This window comes from Apodemus sylvaticus, chromosome 2 (genome assembly GCF_947179515.1).
Source record: "Apodemus sylvaticus chromosome 2, mApoSyl1.1, whole genome shotgun sequence".
NCBI lineage: Eukaryota > Metazoa > Chordata > Mammalia > Rodentia > Muridae > Apodemus > Apodemus sylvaticus.
The window spans coordinates 78,232,845-78,250,227 of NC_067473.1; the positions used below are offsets into that span (position 1 = coordinate 78,232,845).

Sequence of the window (17,383 nt, forward strand, 5' to 3'; positions counted from 1 at the left end):
ATTCATGGAATTTATAGCTGGAATAGATAGCAGACTTTGAATCCAGTCATTTCGCTTCACAGATGAGGAAACAGCCAGAAAATAATCAAGCTTCCCCTTAAGACTCAGTGAGCAGACATTAGCTCCTGGTGGGCGGAGGCCAAGAGGGGCAGACAGACTCTTGGAGTCTGCAGTGCCCCAGGGCTGAAGCTTCTCACCTTCCATGAGACAGAGGTGGAGGCAGGCCCTCTCTCCAGTACAGAGGAAAGCCTTCAAAGCCCCACCTTTAAAGGCCAATGTGGAAAATCACTTTAGGAGAACTGAAACCCACATCTGTTTGGCTTTGGACCCACAAGAATTATAGAAATCACCTCTTCTTTGCCCACCAATTATGGTGATTAAATTACTATAAAAATTGAACTTGAAAGAGTGTGGTTCTAGCAGATGATGGCAGGGTACAGACTGCTCCCCAGACCACCCCTCCCATAGTTCTGGATGGCTAGTCCTCATCGTAGAATGAGTCACAGTTTGTCTCATCCAAATGCATACATAATGTATGTTTAGTAAGCAGACCGATGGGTCCTTATTGTTTTCAGTAAGTGCTATTAGACTAGTCCATAAATATGACTTTTGAGGCCATGTGAAATTTAGGTCCTCAGATTTTGGCACAGTCAGCTAAGACACAATAGAAAATGTAGTAGTAGCATGTCATTATAATTTCTTTTCACTACAAGAAAGAAGCCATTAAACATTCCTCTAAAATAGTATAACAATAATTCAAGAGGGAGACATCATCTGACCTCGTTCTAGTTTAATGTTCAAGCACCTTTAGTTGAGAGCTGGCACTTTCAGGGTTTCTAACTTGGCCATATGTAAGAATACACTAAACACCCCATAAATGGTCTTCTGATTAGGTTGCTTGACACAAATATTTGTGTGCTTGTGGAAGATGAATAGGAATTGTATACTGTGTTGGGATTTCTACAAGTCTGTAAAAGAATAGGATTGATGTAAATATCCAGTTTTCCTCCAGTGGCCAATTTTTCGTGATCTAAAAGCTTATGGACACAATCCAACACACACACAAATGCATATGTATTTAACGTAGGATTATTGCGGATAAGAACTTGAGAAATGTGGGCCCAGTTAATGTTAACTACATTTTATAATATTTTTGCACAAGTGTTCAAAATAAAATTTAAACACCTGTAAAGAAACTACACACTTAATTTTCAATGTCAGTGAAAAGAAATAAATGTAGTTTAGAAAATTCATAAACATCAGGCAATATTGCTAAGAAAAACCATTTTTTCTTTTTATAATGTGGAGTCCTTGCTAGGACAGGGAGCAAGGGGCAGATTTAGGGCAAGTAGAATGGGTCACTGTTAAATATCCAGAAATTCTTGGGGTCTTGATTCATCTGCTGGGGATGGGGAGTTAATGTTTGCCGTGGACAAGAGATAGCCTGTTCTTTCTCTGGACACCATTCACAGTCAAATAGTTTTACTCCACCGGTGACCAGTTGTACCAGTCTCGCCTCTGGCTTGCCAAATCAATCCAACGAGATGTAAAGACTCTGCCTATGACAGCAGTGTCCATTCCTCCAGTTCCACAGTTTGGGGATCTTAAGTTTTCCAGGATCATTGGGAAGAGGCTATCTTTGCTGGGCAGTGACATTTTGATAAGCACTCCTGCTTGACGTCCGGTCCCCAGGTTAGATGGTTGGGTAGAGATGTGTCCCAAATGCTCATCCCACATGAGCTCCCAGCCTCATTTTGGAGCAGCTTCTCCACCTCTCTAACACATCCTTCACATCACTACCTTTCTCCAAAGAGATACCCTGTGCGTGAGCCTCCTCACTCACCCAGATCAAGAAACTCTTCTCATTGCTGAACATCTGGCCAGTCTTGAGCCGTTCCTACCACAGTCAGCAATGGGATCAAACAGAAGACAGTCACCAATAAACTGTTGGTGTTCAGCTTCTGTCACCTCACTGAGCCTATGGTATCACCCAACCAGATGGCCCTTCCAGCCATGCAGTACATCCACCACAACACATTCTACCTGGTCTCCCTCTCTGCCTGAGTGCTGGGAGGAGGGAGATTGAGTCCCCTGATACTTTGTCCGGTTCTGAATCCTGAAGGATTTTACTGGCATCAAGGTCAACGGTGAGCTTCGTTGTTTAAGGGTCATATCAGCTATGCCCCTCTTGGATCACAGGTTCAAATGGTTCAGCAAATATCTCATGCATAGGTTTCTTCTTCTCCAGCTACCATGCCCACAGTCTTGATAAAGAGGTGGCTAGGGTCGTCCACATCAATCTGGATGCACTGATCTGGTGTCCAGCCAGTGGGTGTGGTCTTCTCGCAGAGCCACACATAGACTGCTAGGTTCAGTTGGCTGGTCACACAGTTGTGCTTTTGGAGCTCTGGGTATTCAGTGCTGGGGGCAGTGGGGGAGATACAGTCTCTTCAGTTCACTGGAGGATCATTCCAGATTACAGGAGGTGAGAGACCCAGCTCCAGACAAAGGCAGGAGCCTGAGTCAGCCAGCAGGAGACAGAAGATGGGAGAAGGGACCAGGAATGGCTTGAAGATGTGGCTACTGGATTCAGAACGGGATCTGGCTCAAGTCAGGAACTGTTGGTGGCTCTGGATGTGGGGCTGGGGTTGGGCAGGAAATGGTGTATTTCTTCTTTCTTTCCTGTCCCTGCAACTCAACAACCATTTTTTGGCCCACCCCTACGTTAATAATCAACAGTTCAGTTTAGTGTTTAGACAGTATATTTATAGTTAAGGAAAGCTAGGGCAGACATAGGCTCCAGACTATTCTCTGTGCTCCCTTTTAATCGAGAAGTCTTCCATCAATGATGTGAGTATGTTCCTTGCTCAGTCATCATCTGAGAAGCTATCTGCTATGGCAGATGGGGAACACAGAGATCCACAGCCAGATGTTGTACAGCCAGATGTTGAATGGAGAATGAGAGAACATGGAACATTCAGCTCTAAATGGGATGTTTCTAGCAAATGCTTCCCTCAGGTCTCAGAGAACCCCATGGAAGAGGGAGCAGAAAGAGTGTAAAAGCCAGAGAGGGTGGCGGACATCAAGACACAAGGCTTTCCAACTCAACTTGATCCATGCTCATATGAATTCACAGAGACTGAGGCAGAATGCACCGGGCCTGCACAGATCTGTACCAGGTCCTCTGTGTGTATATGTATATGTGTGTGTGTATATGTGTGCGTGTATGTGTGTATATGTATGTGTATGCGTATGTGTATGTGTATATGTATGTGTATGTGTAAATGTGTATGTATATGTCTACATGTATATATGTTTATGTGTATATGTGTATGTATATATGTATATATATGTATATATGCATATATGTATATGTGTTTATGTGTATATGTGTGTATGTGTATATGTGTATGTATATATGTATATGTGTATATATGTTTATGTGTATGTGTGTATATGTGTATGTGTGTATGTGTATATATGTATATGTGTATATGTGTATGTGTGCACGTGTGTATGTGTATATGTGTATATGTATATATATGCATATGTATATATGCACATGTACATATGTATATATGTATACACATACATATGTATACATATACGTATGCACATATGTATATATGTATATGTATGTATAACAGCTTCCAGTTTAGTGTTTTTATGGGATTCCTGAGTGCATGAATGAGAGGATCTGGTTCCTGTGCCTTTTCTTGGGCTCTTTTCCTTCTTTTGGTTCATTTTATGCAATTTTAATGTGTTAGTTTTTATTTTATCTTACTTTATCTTATTTTGTTTTATTATTAAATATATGAGCACACTCTTAAGTAAAAATAAAATAAGTAAGAATTCTGATGATTTTTTTTTTATTGGAGCATAGAAATTGTTAATGGTTTAAACATGCATCAAAATAACACAAATTTACAAGAAAAGAAAATGACTCAAATCATGGATTTATAGCACAACAGTATGTATCTAAATGACAGCAGGTGAAAATGTTCATCTTCATGAGTAATCAAAAAAATTTTTACATTAAAAAGATGCTTTCCTTAGGGAAACCGTTCTGCTAAAGAAACATAGCAATAAAATGCCTCCTTAACAACTCTGCTGTGCTCATAATGCAGTATGGAGATTTTTGAAGTTGGACTAAGTGTATTTTGCATTATGCTGTGGCAAGGTATGGATTCCATGGACTCATGTGTTTGCACAGGCCTATGGGGGTCAGGGAGTGGAATGTGGAGGTTGAATATGCTTAGCCCATAAGAAGTGGTACTATTAGGAGGTGTGGCCTTATTGGAGTAGGTAGGGCCTTGTTGGAGGAATTGCATCACTCTGGGGGTGGGCTTTGAGGTGCTTTGCTTAAGCTCTGTCCAGGGCAGAAGAAACCCTCCTCCTGGCTGCCTGCAGAAGACAGTCTTCTCCTGCCTGCCTTTGGATTGACATGTAGAACTCTCAGCTCCTTCTCCAGCACCGTGTCTGCCTGGATGCTGCCATGTTTCCCGCCTTGATGATGATGAACTGAACCTGTAAGACTGTAAGCTAACTCCAATTAAATGTTTTCCTTTATAAGAGTTGCATTGGTTGTGTTGTTTCTTCAGAGAAATAAAACCCTAAGACAGAGATGTATTTACTGGATGCTAATCTTAGGTTTACTTGCTATTTACAGTCTAAATATAGCACACATAGCTTCAGGCTGTTTGGTTAAAAACCATCTTCTTTTTTTCCCTTTTAACTTTATGGTTAGATCTTAAATCTGATAGTGTTGTATGGAAGGTTAACTTTTAGCATGCAGAGAGATGGATGCCAAGTGCCCTTTTCACTCCCCCACATCCTGCAGTACAGGCAGGCACTGCTCCTTACATGACACTGACACTCAGTGCTGGGCTTTAGCGGGTGATCAGGCTCCATCTTGTGAACCAATCATTGTGTTATTAAAGGGTATGGCTTGCCCTTTCTGGGCCTCTCATCATGTGAGGACACAGTATCTTTCCTTTCTGGGGAATGTAGTAACAGGTTAGTATTTGGCAAGGAGAAACCAGAGCTTGTGCTAGATTGTGAGCTTGGTGGTACTTCCATCGTGGGTTTTCCAGTCTCTGAAACTGTGAGAATCAACTTTCTACTTTTTCATAAAATTATGCATATGGGATCATCCAACCACCGCATGACAGTTTCAGAATCCCGACACAACATTTCGGGCAGTGGGGCCTGGCTGGGGCTGACCATGTCATCTTTAGAGCTAAGTTGTGTCCGTACACACTGCTTGAGCTCTGTGTGGCTGGAACTTTGTGGGATTCCAAAGCCAAGGTTGGTTCCCGATGTCAGAGGCTCACTGAGGAAGAAGACACAGTGGTGGGACATTTAGTTACAGTTCCACTGATTCGTATCCAGATAGGAACATGGGCTACAGGGTCATGGGTTAGGAAGACTTCCTTTCTAGTATTGGAAATGGGAATCATCATGCTACACAAACACTGTACCACTGATTTATAACCAGCCCCAGCACAGCTGCTTCAGGCACAGGCTACAGCCCTTCAGGCTCTGAACTCAATTCAAAGAATGTGGGGGAGTTGGCAAGTTCTATCTATGTCTGTGGGACTTCTAGAGATAGGTGTGAGGTGAGTGTATGCTGAGACCTATTCAGAATAAATTAGGATACCATACAGGGCATGACATGGATTTGGGGCTCTTTCTTAAGGTAAGAGGAAACCTTAGGTGAGTTTCAGTTGGGCAACTTAAGTGGATTTGTTTTGTAAAAACATGGGCCTGAGGTGTAATTTGGAGTAAGACCAGTGATGTGGCTGGTCCCTTCTTATGTTTCAGTATTTGAAGGAAAAAGTCAGGTTGAGCTTTCTGGAAGGCTGAGAGCACAGGATATGGCTTCTACAGTCCTTAAACTAAAGCCAGCAAGCAGTTTCACAGCGCTGACTTGGTGCCAGCCTCACCAGCTCTGCATTGTGCTTTGCCAGCCTCTGGCCTGTGAACTTACGATGTTGCATTGGGTTTAGATAATGCTATTTGCTTCATCTTAGAGAGGAGGAAAGTGAAGTGCCAGGAGAGGAAGTGGCTCATACTTATAAATGGTGGACCTAGATTAAAACCAGGCAGCCTGGCTCCGGTGTCTGAACTGCGGTGATTGGCATAGGAGCCCACTCCTCTTTCTTTACAAGTCATCTCTCACTGGGCCATCTGAGTACCCTTTCTCATCCAGCCCCATAAGGGCCCTGCCAGTTCTCTCCTGCCCATTGCAAGGATCCCATCAGGACAAGCCTCTTTCTGTTTCAGCAGCAACGGAGACATTTTTAATGTGTTGACTTGACTGGGTTGTGGGTTTCTCAAATCTTTGGTTAAATGTTATTTTGTGGCTTTATATGACTTATTCACTTATCCAGCTTGAGGGGCTGCACTAGACAGGTTATCCCGATGGCCTGGCAAGAGGGGAGGAGCCAGTTAGCTTGAGGAGAAGGAGGAGTGGCCTCTTAAGCCAATCATTCATTGACCAAGACCAAGGCATTTCTATTAAATTGGACTCTTTGTGATGATGTTTTTAGAAGAGATTAACACAAGCTGCCTGGCAAAATGTTGGCATGCCTTACCCAATGGGTGGGTAAGTTTGAACTGAACAAAATGTTCAGCTGCCCCTAAGCAAGAGACAACTCTACAGTGGATTGCCTCAAGATTCAGACTGGAGGATCAGCTTTCCTGCGTCTGCCGTCCCCCACTGTGGAGTTTTGGACTTGCCAGTCTCCATAATTCAATGAGGCAATTTTTTATAGTCTCTCTATATGTCTGTCTATCTATCTATCTATCTATCTATCTATCTATCTATCTATCTATCTATCTATCTATCCATCTACCTGTTGTTTGGTTCTTCTGCACAGCCCTAACATAACTCTATTCTCCTACCATTTAGATCAAAGTCTGTAAATATGAGGGGAATTAGCAAGCCAGGGATCCTTGCCCATGCAGTGTTGGCCTCTGGCTTTTCTCTTTCCTCTGGGTCCATCTGTATGCACATCTGTCTTGCCTGGTGTTGTGAAGCTTACCTCTTCCAGATTGAAACAATCTCACCTAGAAGGAGGGAGGAAGGTTATAGGACTCAGGAAGCTAATGAAATGGACACAGCTTAGGAAGCTCCCTAGGAGAGAAGATTCACAATGTGATAAAAGCAGCCCACAACTGCAGGAAGCAATACCTCAGTGGCATTGACTGCAAGCTGTATGCTGCCTCTGGGTGGACTTTCCGGTGATCTGGTTGTTTTGAGGTCACCTATATCCCTATAAGTATCCTTTCACCAATCCTCTTCAAAGCAGCCCCAGTAAACCCCTTGGCTCACCATTATTGTGTTATGTGGAATCATCTCTTTTGTTTGATATTGACATTGAGGCTGAGAAGAGTACACATTTGTTTACAGTTTGGGGGGGGGAAGTCACACAAAACTTGGTTTGGAATTGTGCTCCTGATGTATACTCTGTTTCCTTTGTTGGGATAGAGGTCCACCCTGATCCCTGGCTCTAGGCTAACATCCTGCTGAACTCTCTTCATCTTTCCAGTCTGAGGACCTATTTGGTGCTGCTGGATCCCCGTTATGAACTAACTGTCTTGATTTTGCCCATGTCAGAACAATTCTCATCTAGCCCTCCCCTCACAGGCTGGCTTCTCTCAGAACCTGATGCCTCCAGCTGGGAAAAGGTCAGATTTCTTTTGCATACTTGTAAGGCATGCTTGTCTTTGAGAATGCTTTCTACTAGAGGAGAGTAGACTGTCCCGTTGTGCCGTTGTGCTGAGCTTTGAAGTTAAGTGATATTTTGGGAGGAGCTTGAGATGAACCTCAGAGAATGGTGTGAAATGAAGAACTGGAAGAATTCTGGGAGCCTAGGGGATAGGAAGCCTTGTGTGTAGAGAAAGAAGGGCAAGAAGGTGTGGGAGGTAGATGAGGCTGTAGAGAGTGAGGAGAATCAGCTAATGCAGACATCTATCCAGGATGAGTAAACGAGCTGGGAACTTTCGGAAGGTTGCCATGGTGATACCTTTCTTCGAGTACAACACAAGAGTCCAACACTGGGAACAGCATGGCCATGCTTTTTCTGGTTGCTGTTTGGTGAAGGAGCACTGGCTGAGTCACTTGGAAGAGCTCGAGGTAGTCAGAGCCTTCATCTGGGACACAGGGCAGGGTGGTACACTGGAAAATACCTAACATCCTGTCCAGCCATGCAGCTTTAAGAGTTTGGCATAAAATTTGCGCTCTAGAGTAATTCTGATAGCAGAGTTACGTACTTAGAGGTATTTGTATGAGACATTTTTAATTATAAAATTTCAAGCATAAACAAATTATCTACCTGCATTTTTAAGCTCTTGCCACATCTAAACATACTCTCTTCTTTAGATTGAATTATTGAAACATATTAAAATATCACTTACCTCTGCCTCCTGTTGTGTTCCAAAATAAAAAAAGATATTAAAATGGTTTTCAAGTTCATTGTTAGGCTTCACAGAGAACACTTTGATCTATTGTGCAGATCAAGACAATATTTTTCCAGTTGTCTTAAGGCTGTCTTTTGACTGTCTGAATTAAGGGTATAGACTGTTCAGATGTGATATGTTACATCTTTTTCATCTTTTTTAAAGAACAGATATCTTAAATGAAAACATGGTTTTGCTTTTGTGGACCCAGCAAGGATCATTGTAGGAAAGTTAAGACAGTTCAGAGGACCTACTGTCCAGCTGTCCCTTGGCCTTCCTTCATAGCTGTCCCTTGGATGGCCTTCTTTCAGGTAGGCAGATGCTGCTTCTGTCACATGCTTTGTCTTGTGGTGCCAGTGGGACTGATTTTCTCTCCTATTTTTAAAATAACAATAGCAATAACAACAATAACAACAGCAACATCTTTTTCTGTAGTCCTGGCTATCCTAGAACTTGCAATGTAGACCAGACTGGCCTTAAACTCACTAAAATTAGCTGGTCTCTGCCTCCAAAAGTCCCAGGATTAAAATATGCCACCTGGCTATCCTCTGAGAAGTCTGATCCACCAACTGGCTCAGACAGAGACATATGCCTACAGCCAAACATCGTATGCAGCTTGGGGGCTCACATGGAAGAATAGGAGGAAGGATTGAAGCCTTTACGGGGATAGGAACTCCACAGGAAGATCAGTAGGATCAACTAACCTGGACCCTTGAGGCTCTCAGAGTCTGAACCACCAATCAAACATACATGGGCTGGACCTGGGCCTCACTGCATGTATGTAGCAGATGTGCATCTTGGTCTTCATGTGAGCCCTGAACAACCGGAGGCTATCCCAAAAGCTGCTGGCTGTATGTGGGATATATTCTAACTGGGCTGCCTTATCTAACATCAGTAGCAGAAGAAGCAGCTAGCCTTATAGGAAACTTGATGTGCCAGGGTAGGGGGGGATACCCAGGGGGTCTCCACTCCCTCAGAGGAGAAGGGGAAGGATGATGGGGGGAAGGATTTGGGGAGGGGTGACCAGCAAGGGGGCAGTGACCAAGATGTAAAGTGAATAAGTAAAAATAAACAAACAAGTTTTTAAAAAATGGAAAAAAGATATATGCCACCACTTCTGGCAGGAGTTATTTTCAAAAACATATGCAGAGCTTAAACTGTAGATGTTTCATTAAAAGCAGTAGAAATGGGGCAGCTGAAACTCTGTATATGGTCTTGAATGCACGCACAACCCTCTCAAGAACTGGTAACCGCTGATCTTCAGAGACAGGCCTTTGGAGTCTTCCTTCTTTTATAAATTTTACGTTTTTTTCTTTTTTCTAGTAGAATATCCAGTTGGTTTCTTCTCACAAGTTTCCTGCTGAGTTTGATTTAATTCTGATTCAATGAACATTGCTTTAGAAGCAGGAAGTTAGGAATCATCGGAGATGGCCCTGGCGCTGCCAACACCTGGCCAACATATGTCACCTCTCTGGGCTTCTGCTGAAAGAAGCTGAAGACCTAGACTAAGTCATCCAGAGCATGGAGTCACTGATCATAGACTTGATATCTTGACTCTTGATATCTTTATCTCTATCTTGACATAAGAGAAAGTAAGAAATAGGATTGAACTCTCGCACAGGAAAAGACTTTCTGGGAAGGACAGCAATGGCAGAGGCACTAAGATCAACAATTTATAAATGAGTTCTCATAAAGCTGAAAAGCTGCTGTGCAGCAAAGATCAACACCATTCAAGTGGCAACCACAGAATGTTAAAAAAATCATTATCAATTACATATTTGAGAGACGGTTAGTATCTAGAATATAGAGAGAACTAAAAACCCTGAACATCAAGAAAGCAAATAACCCAATTAAAAATGGGATATAGAGCTAAGCAGAGAATTCTGAAATACAAATGACTGAAAAACATTTAAAGAGATGTTCAACATCCTTTGTCAAGAAGAAAATGCAAATTACTACTATTTTTAGATTTCATCTTACCCCAGTCAAAAGAACCAAGATCAATAAAACAAATGACAGCATATGCTGGCAAGAATGTGGGGAAAGATTAATCCATGGCTGGTGGGAGTACAAACCTGTACACCTATTATGAAAATCAGTGTGGTAATTCCTCAAAAAGCTGGAAGTCAGGCTCAGGATCCAGCCATACCAGTTTTGGACGTATATTCAAAGGACTCTGTATCGTACTAAGGAGACATTTGCTCATCCATGCTCATTGCCGCCCTGTTCACAACCAGACAATGGGAACGACCCATCCATCAACCGATGAAGGGATAACGAAGATGGGGTACATTTACACAATGGAATTCAATGAATTTATAGGTAAGTGTATGGAAATAGAAACAATCATCCCTAGGGAGGTGAGCTAGACCCCAAAAGACAAATTTTGCATGTTTTTCCTTCTATGCTTTCTCTCTCTCTCTCTCTCTCTCTCTCTCTCTCTCTCTCTCTCTCTCTCTCTCTCTCTCTCTCTCTCTCATTTTTTTTAAGTTAGGTTCTTTGTTTTTTTTTTTAATTTTCTATATTCTTTGTTTACATTCCAAATGATTTTCCCTTTCCTGGTTCCCCCCTCCTCATAAGTCCCATAAGCCCTTTTCCCTCTGCCCTTTCCCCAATCAACCCCCTCCCACTTCTCTGTCCTGGCAATCCCCCACAATGCTGCATCAAGCCTTTCCAGGACCAGGGCCCTCTCCTTCCTTCTTGGGAATGATTTGATATGTGAGTTGTGTCTTGAGTATTCAAAGCTTCTGGGCTAATATCCACTTATCAATGACTGCATTCCATGTGTGTTCTTTTTTGAATGAGTTACCTCACTTCAGATGATATTTTCCAGTTACAACCATTTGCCTAAGAATTTTATGAATTCATTGTTTTTAATTGCTGAGTAGTATTCCATTGTGTAAATATACCACGTTTTCTGTATCCATTCCTCAATTGAGGGACATCTGGGTTCTTTCCAGCTTCTGGTTATTGTAAATAAGGCTGCTATGAACATAGTGGAGCATGTGTCCTTATTGCATGACAGGGAGTCCTCTGGGTATATGCCCAGGAGCAGTATAACAGGGTTCTCTGGAAGTGTCATGCCCAGTTTTCTGAGGAACCGCCAGACTGATTTCCAGAGTGGTTGTACCAACTTGCATTCCCACCAGCAGAGGAGGAGTGTTCTTCTTTCTCCACATCCTTGCCAACACCTACTGTCTCCTGAGTTTTTAATCTTAGCCATTCTGACTGGTGTGAGGTGAAATCTCAGGGTTGTTTGGATTTGCATTTCCCTAATGACTAATGATGTTGAACATTTCTTAAGGTGCTTCTCAGCCATCCAAAGTTCTTCAGGTGAAAATTCTTTGTTTAGCTCTGTACCCCATTTTTAATAGTGTTATTTGGTTCTCTGGGGTCTAACTTCTTCAGTTCTTTTCTTTTTAAGAGCTGTCTTGATGATGGTGTCTCTTTATAGCAATAGAACAGTAACTAAGACAGGTAGCTAGTAAAGAACAGTGGGAGAAGAGGAGATCTTGCAAGGGAGAAGAAATAGAATATAGTGTTATAAAGAGATAAGGGGAAAGAAGAATAGAAAGATTAAACGGAGAGGAGCATGGAAGGGCAGGGTAAAGGAGGCAATACTGGGAGGGTCAAATGACACTAAAGGTCTTTTGAATATCCATATGTCCGCCAACCTCTCACCTCTGCAATGGGCAAAGAGACACCTTGTTGATGATGTTGTTCTTACGTTAGTCAAGGGCAGAGCAGATGGCAGTCCTTTGCTTGTCCTTTCTTGATGCCTGGCTTGGTGACTATCATATACCTAGGACTCATAAAAACCAAACCAAACCAAACCAAACCAAACCAAACCAAACCAAGCCAAACCAAATCAGATCTAGGTAGTGCAGGGGCAGGAGAAGAAGGCAGACAGAGAACTGTGAAAGACTATGCCACCCACAGACTTGCCCTCCAGTGCAAAGCACAAGGAGGCAATAGGCACCTTCTTGTGGCCACACCATGAAGCATCAATGGAGAATGCCACCCAGGGGTCTTCCAACCTCTAGCCACATCTCCAGCCTGTAGTGGGAGCAACTACAAAGTGTGAGTATGTAGTGGTCAGATGGGAGAGAAAGACAAGTGGAGTAGCCTGAGCATTATGAAGAGAGTTGAAACTGGAGACCCAGAGGAGTGGCCTGTTGCCAGGGGCCAGCCCCACCATATGGGCCATGGTGAGGTTCCAGCCTGAGCTGCTACTGAGTGCCATGTCTGATATCCATGGCTCATATGACCACTAGAGAATATGGTGATGTCCCTGGTTGGGGCAACAGCTGGCCCACGTGGATGTCCAGGGGTGTCATGTGTGTTCGCTTCTACCTCCTCAGGGTAGCCAGGCCTGTCACACACCAGGCTGGACTGGAAGGAGTGAACCTTAGCCAGGTGGACGGGTGGGCACAGGTAAGATTTTGGTTGGCAGTAAGTGCACAGGTAAAGAGAGTGAGGAGGTAAAGAACACACCCTTGGGAACAGCTTTGGAGAACTGGTTATTAGGGGGAAGGGGGGATTTATGCTCCTGGGGAAGGGACTAGGGTGTCTGGTGCAAGATTATATGGTTGTGTACAATTGGTTAGAGTAGAGGCATTGGGATATATTTCATCAGCATACTTAGGGACTGGCAAGGGTCCAGGGGAAAAACCTTATAAAGTCAAACACTGGGTGAAGTATAGGCTTAGATTTTTCAAAAGCTACTTTAATAAGGGTCCTTAAACATTTCAATCAGGTTGGAGAGATGGCTTAGCAGTTACGAGCACTGACTGCTATTCCAAAAAGCCCTGAGTTCAAATCCCAGTAATCACATGGTGGTTCACAACCATATGCACTGTGATCTGACTCCCTCTTCTGGTATGTCTGAAGACAGCTACAGTGTACTCATATATACATAAAAATAAATAAATAAATCTTTTTTTAAAAAAAGAAACATACTATTTAAAAAAAAAAAAAACAACTTCAATCGCCCTTCTAGCCCATCAAGCAAAGGTAGGGGAGAAAGATGGTTAATAGTACAAAGGGGATGTGGACCTGTTTAGAAGTAATTCTTTGGTACAATTGTAATCTTTGTTGTCAGGATTTCAACAGTCCAGTCCAAAACATCAAACACAAATCAGTATCAGTACTTTGATACAGAAGAAATTATAAGGCTCTGCTGAATTGGAATGAGTGTGTGGAAGTGCCAAGAAACAGCTGGAACATGAGGAGTTCTTTGTTGCATTTCTCGTTATGAAGTTATGACAAGTGAAGATCAACCATGACCAGCAAAGTGTTGCAAGGCAAACCAATGCAAGAGCATCGTTCACTGTCTGTTGGGTTCTACTTATATTCTTTCCAAACATAATGTACCCTCTCAATTGTCTTCCTCAGCAAAACATCGTCTCATAAGACAGTTTCCAGAAAAATATCACATGACAGAACTGTCTCCAAAGAAACCAGGTATTTACACTTTAGAGAAGTCTGATAACTGTCAGGGTAGTAAATTCTGACTAGGGTGAATGGGAAGAAAGCCAGCTTTCTGGTGCCAACTTGGGAGGAAGGAAGATAGCTAAATCCTACCATTCTGTGTTTGAGGTTTCCAGGGTTGAAGCTGTCTTGACCCTTCCTCCATGACTCTGAGGCATTATGGCTCCACACAGGGGCTGTGCATAACTGGCCCCACCCTTCACTGCATGTGGTACTCTGGAGAGCTGGCCCCATCTCTCACAGGAAGAGTGGTCTCTCTGTGTCACACAGGCTGCACAATGGACTTGGCCCTAGTGATCATTTGTCTGCCATGAGGTGGCATAGGCACAGAGATGATGCCTCCACCTGTGCCCTTTGCCACCTCTGGCAGTTAGGAAAGCTACCCACAGGGTCATGAGCTTGGAAGAGCTAGCCATGTACCTCATCAGCTACAGCATTCAGAAGAGTTGTCCCTGAACCTCGCCTGGACAACAGAGCAGAGCTGGCCCTGGTGGTGGGGAGCAGGTGAGACAGCTCAGAGGCTGAGTGCATAGAAGAGCTCTGACACTCATCTGCCATAAGGTGGTGTGCGGTGGACGTCATGGCTTCCTCTGTATCCCCCTACCACATGCAGTAGTCAGGAGAGCTGACTGGGGTCATGAAAGCAGATCTGATCCTGTCCCTTGCTGGCTGTTGTATCCAGAAGAGGAGGCCCTGTACCTTGCCTAAGTAGCAGGAGTAGTGAGGGGGAAAAGGAGGATCTAGGGGTGTGTGTGAGGGAGAGCTGGCTCTGCCACTCTGCCAAGACGTGGTCTGGGTTGAGGAAAGATGTCTTTTGCCCTATTGCCTATAGCCACCTGAGGCTGTTGGGAGGGCAGATGAGCCAGCCTGGGAGGTGAGTGGAGTACGGGAGAACTATCCTTGCCACTTGTCTGCTATGAGGGATACCCCAACTATACATCTTATGCCACTAAATAAAACCTCCAATACCAGAGATGAGTTACATCTTGTTGAGTTATTGCAAAGGGGTTTCATAGTCCCCCTCTCCCCATATCTGCAAACAACATAGTCTATTGCTAAAGCTATAAGCCACCCTTCACAACAAGGCCCTGTGGCTGAAGGCCCACTTACTCATGTCATTGAACATGGAGGAACTGAGCTGGTGCCCAGCTAGATGCTTCACCCTTACTGACCAGCATTCGTCATGCTAGAAGCTGCCTTACTCACTCTTGGAGAAGAGTAATTACCAATCACTTAGCTACAAACCCTGTCACCTGCAGCAGAGACTTTCCTGAAACAGTGGCACACATGTTATAAGAGTAACAAACCACACTTTAAAAATTGGATCCATGAGATGAAAACTATACCTGACACTGCTAAAACAGGCAAGAATCTGAGATTGGATAGATCATTGGCTTTAGGGGAAGTTCTACTGTTATCATTCTGCTAAGGGGTCACAGCGGTGAAAATGACCTTTAATGATATGTTGCTAAGCTCAATGCATTGTTCAAGCCTCACCAGAGAAGACTATCCTTGCAGTCAATGATAATTAACAAAGAAATCACAATCGGACAAAGAGCAGAGGATGAGAGACTCTGGAGCACTCAGTCCCAAATGCTACATCTTTATCAAAATTCTTCCCTAAAGTCTCATTTATATGTGTAGAAAAAGTGGAAAGATTATAAAAACCAGAGGTGGTTGATGTGCCCAAGAAAACAGTGTCATCTAGAAACAACATGGCCAATACATGTTCACTTGGGACACCATTCGTAGACCTGCAAAAGTATAAACCAGACAAAATGCCAGCATTAAGAAAAAGATGGAGGTGCGAAGTTTCACCCCTAACCAAAATGTTCTTTGACATTCATAGATACTGGGGAAGGGAAACTTGGGTTTCTTCAATGGTAGAGATGCCAGGGCAAACCCCATGCCCAGTTGGGAGTAGTTGTCTAACACAAAGTGGATTCCATAGTTTTTTGTGCACCTTTGTTTTGGTAATTTTTTATATTATTAGGTTTGCTTATTTGTTTTTGTTTCCTTTGAGGGGGTTGTGAGAGCAATAGATAGATAGATAGATAGATAGATAGATAGATAGATAGACAGACAGACATAGATAGAGGCAGAGAGAGAATATGAAATTGGATGGGTAAAGAGGTAGGAATCTAGCAGGAGTTGGAGAAGGGAAAGAATATGATTAAAATATATTATATAAAAAGTTATTTCTAGAAAGATGGGGTGGTCATCATGTAAGCACCAGAAAACTATTATGGCAACTACTTGCAGGAATTGATATGAAAATGCCTGGTAAAAGGCAGCTGCAAGTCCTGTTTTCAGAAATCTTGGCGCATTCTAGCTTTAATTTTTAAGCTCCCTTAGGTAATGCCTGATTTTTAACAGTTGTGAGAGCATATTTTAGTTCTCGCTATGAAATCTGTACTGTTACCTGGGTCAGGACTGAGTGTTGATAAAGCACTTTCAAAAAGAGGAAAGGGGAGAACAAGACCCCTATCTGGCTCACAGACTTTCAGGGATGAAGAGCCTTCTAATCTAACTAATTTATTGGTTGGATCTTCTTTGTAATATTCTTGGCAAGTTGCAGTTTAAGACACTGTCTCTCAAGCTCTAGTAGACATCAGAAACACCCAAGACTTGCTGAAGTCCAGACTGCTAAGCCCGATCCACAGACTCTCTGGATCAGAGATCTGGATGGTTCCTTAGAATTCTCATTTCTAACATATCCACAGATATTGTTGCTGTGTGTAGGGAAACCATGCTTGAGGGACATTTGACCTGGACAGGACGCAGTACATCCAGAGGCAGAGAACTTTCCGCCTCCTGAGTCTTTTTAGCCCAGTTTCCAAGAGCTTGACACAGTCATAGATGAGATTGGTGGGAAAGTTTTGTTTGTTTGTTTGTTTTCCATATTGTTTTGAACTCTGCCTCCATACCCCTTGGGCCCAGAGAGGCTCTTTGTCTTGCCCCCTTGACAATAGAGTTAAACATCATTTGTCACAGCTTTAACAGAAAACACTTTTATTAGATTTGGTTTGTGAGTCACCATTCTCACAGCAAAAAGGAGGATGACTATAATTGGCACTCAGAAAATATGGCAAAAAAAATCTTAAGCCATTTTAAGAAAAAATACGATCTATTTCTGGGATAATAACATCAGTCAAAGAAATTCATTTAAGATACACAAAATGTTTGGGGTAGGAACTACACAGGCAACTGTCTCCTGTAGGAATTCCTGAGAAAGCTACAACAGAATCTCTTAGCTCAGAGAATCCATATTTTAAGGGATGAATAGACCAGTGATCTTCTATGAGTTTTACCAAAGCCTTGTGGACACATGACTAGCCCAGCAATGAAATGCATATTTTGGCACACAAACCACTTGCTGGAGAAATAGGAATTTAATGGACATATATCTGAAAGTTCCTAACACTTTGGG

The 17,383-nt window shown here is 42.9% G+C and overlaps 1 pseudogene; it reads right to left on the reverse strand.

Moving 5' to 3' along the window:
- Positions 1–1,482: 1,482 nt before the first annotated feature.
- The window catches only part of LOC127677925 (creatine kinase U-type, mitochondrial-like), a 33,309-nt pseudogene continuing 17,408 nt past the window's right edge, over positions 1,483–17,383 (reverse strand).